Source organism: Leiobunum rupestre, chromosome 7, assembly GCF_980474605.1.
Source record: "Leiobunum rupestre chromosome 7, qqLeiRupe1.1.hap1, whole genome shotgun sequence".
Classification (NCBI taxonomy): Eukaryota; Metazoa; Arthropoda; class Arachnida; order Opiliones; family Sclerosomatidae; genus Leiobunum; species Leiobunum rupestre.
The window spans coordinates 31,695,381-31,701,062 of NC_143390.1; the positions used below are offsets into that span (position 1 = coordinate 31,695,381).

A 5,682-nucleotide genomic window follows, 5' to 3' on the forward strand; every position below is an offset into this window, starting at 1 on the left:
AATTTCCCACCACATTTTAGTGGCGAAAGCCAGGAATACGAACGTTAGTTTAAGTGAATACGCTTTCAATTTAATACGGATTAATATGTGGGAAGATGACCGATCTAGGGCCGCCAAGGAACTAACTAAATTCAACAAGAAACGCGCTGCTGTTCTGACAGCAACAACTAAAGCTATTAACGCTATCAAAACGGAACTCCACTTACTCCAGGCCGCTGAACCTGACGCGGTAAAGCTGGAAAACGCGATTGTGGATTGTGCTTCTTAACGATAAAGAACCAAAATTGGAGGAGCTGAATAACGTAATTGAGCGCCTAATCGACGGAGACGTAGTGCTCGAGGAGGATTTCGATGTCTGATGACATTTTGTAATACCGTCTATCCGCTACTCGCCTCTCTCAAAGCTGCAACTTTCATCGCCAACTCTAAACGCTCAATCTGTGCAGGCACGGCCAACTTAGATCCACTGCTACTCGCACTAGAAGGCCCCCCAGCTTTATTTTCTTCCCATGTTAACTACCGTACAGAGAGTGTAAAGTCGCTTCGCTACAGAGAGGCGCCTCGCTACAGAGAGGCGCCTCTTCCTATCCCCGTAATGTTAAAATTTCGTGGTACGTTTTTTCCCCATGAGAGCGTTGAAGAAGCAGACGACGGTGTTTGCAATTCCCGGACACACGATGGCACTGTAAAATTGCTTATCAAAGAAAAATAAATTTTGCTCTCAGTAGGTTAAAGTTGAATTCAGCTCAGTCAGCTGTGATGTTGAATTATTTTAACTATTTAAGTAAAACAGTTGATTTCGTAAGAAATATAAAAAGTAAGTACAAGAAAAATCCCTCCCTATTTCATTTCAATATTAACAACTATACTTTTTTAATATATCAAAAGAAATTCGTGGAATCTAAAGTGGAATATTTTATAGGCTGGCCAAGTCTTAATTAAATATACCAAAACCATGGTAGAACATTGGTGTTTTGAATAGCAGCGGTGAATTAAATATTCTGAAATATAATTAAGAACATTTTCTTTTAGAAGGTTTGGACTTTCAATGCCTTGCAAATTTCTAAATCTCGCCAGTGAATTATCCTTTACCTTGCAAAACTCAATGGTTATCATAATTGGACAAATCTTCATCATGGTCTGTTTAAAATAAAGTCATCCAAATTGTAAATTCAATATGAATCTGATGGTTTTAAGAGGCTATTGACTGATGCAGCTCTGTATGCTGCCTGGTATTGTTGAGTATTTGGATGATCTCAATTGTCTCCTTATTGGCGAATGGAACCAAAGTAGTTTTCTAAAAATCTTGACCAATTCTTCCAGTTACTAAGAACTTAAAACCAAAATTATCCTTTATATCATTCCATAGGAGTAGCAAAGACTGAATTGATATTTTCCACCCTTCAATACAAGGTAAGGTTTTATACCTACAGTTCTGAAGCTACCATATATTAAACCTTTCCAATTTTTCTTTCAGCATTGGTATGTGGATGTATTGATCAGTCATTGCTCTCTTACAGTGTGTTTCATTGTTTAATGTCCTGCTATTGCAGCAATCAAAAAGGCTGTTCATGTGTAAGAGGAACTCTGCTGTGTATGTGCTTTCAATTGTTAACTCTCCTAATCCCAGTGAACAGGCCATTTGAATTAGAAACACTTTGACTGCAAATTTGGGCAGCTAAACTGACTTTCATGTTAGAAAATGCTGGTAACTTGATATGTTTACGTTTCAGCTTATGTGTGCTTTGAAACTTACCAATTTCTTAGTCTATTTTGAAAAAATGTTCTAGGACTGCCCAAGAAACTAGATTGCCTTCCACTATTATGGGATACCGTTTGAAATTGTTCCTCACACTTTTCAAGAGATGTGGAGGATCAATTTCAATGAATGGCTTTTCCACTGATATCCCCATACTTTTGAACAAATTTTGATTGCCTGTTCCTTGGTCACAGACTACAGCTTTGACAATAAGGCCAATACGTTTTAGGTGAGTTACGCAATCATGAAGCAATATCTTCAAAGTCTGTTCGGGACAAGTATCTTTTGTGAGGAAGTAACCAATTGGTGGTTTGAAATTCAGTTTTATGTCATTCACCATGTACACTAGGGCCTGATTTGCGTACTATTTTGACCTTCCATATGGACCGAAGTCTACGAAACCTTCAATGTTATCGTTTTGATTATTGTCAAAATGTTTAGTTGAATGGCTATAATTATGTTCAGTACAAATATATTTAAATGGAATAGAATTGAATAGCTAGTTCTGGGTTTAAATTCATAGGAATTGACTTTATCCACTGTAAAAAAAATTTCATTTAAAGCTAGTGTTCATCATTGTGAATATTTTATATAAATTATCATTTTCTTCGTTGAATTGATTTTTGAGGGCATAATTTGGCATTTGTAGTGCTGCGTTTACCTTACACCAGATTGTAGTTGTAACATGATCTTCAGGTGCATTTTAATTTGCTACTATTTGAATTAATTATAAATGAACATTAGGCAGTAAGAGACCATGGCGGGATATGTTTTTGCCTTCAGTTTACCTAGGGAAAACCGTGGTTTCATTGGAATTTCCCAAAAAAAATAGTAGGTGTAGCTAATGGTGTAAGCCTGTTTTGGGTTTTGATATTCATAAAACAATCGTCAGTGAAATGAAGACCGCAAAATACGTGGTTAAAGTGTAAGTAATCTGTAGTTTTATTTTGGAGCTTTTCACTGTTAACATTTTGCAGGTGGCTGCAAAATGTTAAGTTTTAAGAAATGTTAATGTATTAGAATAGGCTTAGTAAATTAAAACGCGTATTCACCGGTCTTTATCCCTTGGAAACTTGAAAAAAAAAGACTGACGCGTGGTTACCTTTTTATTCGATTTACAATTTTTAGCCGAACAAGACATTTCAAAATAAATTAAACTCGCAAAAATACCAAAAACACTCTTCCTTTTTTGCGTCTTCTCAAATTCTAATCTAGCGCGTGCCGGAGATACTACTAGCGCCATCAAACGCCCGGGAATTGTGGACATTCTCGGCGAATAAAATCGTACCACGGATTTTTTAAAGAGAGGCGCCTCTCTGTAGCGAAGCGACTTTACACTCTCTACTACCGTATGAGGAAAAGCCGATTTACGCGGGAAAATTCCGCTTGGCACGCTAGGAACCGGGACAACCCTTCTAATGTTATCCTACGGGGAAAATTTTTCGAAACAGTCCCACTTTTAGGAACCTTTTCCCTTATCTTTGCAATATTGTTCAACGCTGAGATTTTAATATGATTTGAAGTAAGGTTTTAGCTTTATTTTAAGACTATGTTTGTAATTTTCCGATCTTTGGTTCGCGTACAATCTTCTTTTAAAATCGACCAAAATTTTAAGGCGAGGAATTGACTCCGTATCGAAAATAAGCCTCGGCGTCATCTTGCCTGATTGAAAACTAAACATAAATTCCACTAGTAAGTATTTCAAACTCTGTATTAAATTTTAAAAACTTGTCTTATATTAAATTTCATAGTTTTACAAATTGAATTTCTTGTAACAAATTTCACGTGAAATATAAAAGTGTTTTAGATAAAATTTAAAGTTTCAAAACTTTTCGACTAACTGGTTTGTATTGTAGGTGTTTAACTTTTTAAAATTTTTGAGAAATATTGTGTATTAAATGGTCCAGAAGAGGAGGAACTAAGCGATTCTTAATGGTTTTATCCAATTTCTCAGTGTGTTGTTGATTGTTACAATCACAAATTAATACAAAACACTGTATTAGCTTAGGTTGTATCAGAGACAGCAAACTTTAACCATTTGAAATAATGTTTTGAACAGTTTAATAATAATAAAAAATAAAAATTTAAGTAATAAAATATTAACTAAAGTAAAAAATAGAACCCAAGTTGTATTGCAGATAATCTGAGATATTTTATTTTGTGTTCTTAGCTTTACATTTTTTAATCTCGCGCCGCGCAAGAGGACGCCGAGGCTTATTTTCGATACGGAGTCAATTCCTCGCCTTAAAATTTTGGTCGATTTTAAAAGAAGATTGTACGCGAACCAAAGATCGGAAAATTACAAACATAGTCTTAAAATAAGGCTAAAACCTTACTTCAAATCATATTAAAATCTCAGCGTTGAACAATATTGCAAAGATAAGGGAAAAGGTTCCTAAAAGTGGGACTGTTTCGAAAAATTTTCCCCGTAGGATAACATTAGAAGGGTTGTCCCGGTTCCTAGCGTGCCAAGCGGAATTTTCCCGCGTAAATCGGCTTTTCCTCATACGGTCGTTAACATGGGAGGAAAATAAAGCTGGGGGGCCTTCTAGTGCGAGTAGCAGTGGATCTAAGTTGGCCGTGGTGCAGGTCAATAAGACGTCGCTGCCAGCACCACCGCTGGGAAATGGGGCTAGCTCTACGACGCAAATTGCCACCGCACCGAGTATACGCCTACCGAAATTGGAGAAAATTCAACGGGGATCCAGGGAACTGGCTTAACTTCTCGACTAAGACTATTAGTCTTAGTCGATAGCTACGCCGCAAAATTTTCGTTTTGAAAACGAAAACATTTGAGAGAGTTGGCCGTTTTCGGTCTATCGAAATCTGGCAGCCTTGCCTGCCTTCCGGCCTGTGTCTCCATACCGAAAATGGCCGACGACTACGCCACCGAAAATATTTTACTAAACTGATCGGCGGCGTTTTTGACCGTTTTTTTGAATTATCGACTAAGACTATACACAGTGAGCATCCACAGCAATGCGAGTTTAACTAAATCAGATAAGTTTTCTTATCTAAAATCTTTTTGATTCGAAAAGCGGCCACGGCAATCGCGGGGCTATCTATAACTGATCAAAATTATGACGCGGCTTTTAAAATTCTTTTAGAGACACTAAACTTATTGAAGATACTCATATGGACATTTGAACTAGTCTTACATCTGTTAAACGTTTGTACAACACCTGTGAAGTGCAAATTCGTAGTTTACAAGCTTTAAGGGTGGCTTCCACGTCGTACGGGGTTTTGCTATGCCATGTTTTAACAAAAATGTTACCGTCGGAAATGTCGGAAATTTCTGTTGATTTTAATCACACATGATTGTAAAACGTATACTGTCGATGATCTATTGTCTTTTATACGCAAGGAAATTGGTTTTCATGAGCGTGCCTATTCCTAATTCTAATCATGACACCACATTAAAAACCTTCCCTAAATCCTTTTGCAACTCACGGGTCGAATATCGAGGCCATAACTCGCGTCAGCCTCTACAGCTTCCGCGCTTCACGTCGGTGCTTCGAATGGCAAACTACCTACATTAAAACCGGATTTTTTTGCGATGATCCGGACCACAAAACGTTCGAATGCAAGGTGCAAGCTCTCGCGGAGAGAAAAGAAATTATTTTTAAGAAACAGCGCTTTTATATTTGTCTCAGCATAAGTAACATAATACCCCTAAGTATGACACTTGTAGCCTTGCTCATGCATTTTTTATTACTACATCCTTTCTTCACCAACGATAAATCAGAAAAATGACTAGCAACTCTGTAACCAGGAAGTTTAATACTCTTTGGGATTTGATTTTTTTTTATTGGTCTTCGAAAAAGAGTCAGAGTTCAAATTTAGCCAATCATATAGCGCTACAAAATATTATGAGGTACGAAATGTAAGAAATAAAATGGCCGTTATGGTAGTCGGCTTATTAG

General features: G+C 37.0%; 1 long non-coding RNA gene across 9 annotated transcripts; it reads left to right on the top strand.

Annotated features, from left to right (window-relative positions):
- The first annotated feature begins 941 nt into the window (after positions 1-941).
- LOC149936071 (uncharacterized) lies at positions 942-2,336 on the top strand. 9 transcript variants are annotated; one of them, XR_016472156.1, is made up of 7 exons: positions 942-958; positions 1,036-1,138; positions 1,198-1,289; positions 1,370-1,418; positions 1,554-1,708; positions 1,791-1,988; positions 2,082-2,336. It is a non-coding gene; the product is annotated as an uncharacterized LOC149936071 (long non-coding RNA). The 9 variants fall into 9 exon arrangements; XR_016472158.1 differs by having other exon boundaries at positions 1,036-1,289; positions 1,768-1,988; XR_016472157.1 differs by having other exon boundaries at positions 1,036-1,289; positions 2,109-2,336.
- The last annotated feature ends 3,346 nt before the right edge of the window (positions 2,337-5,682 follow it).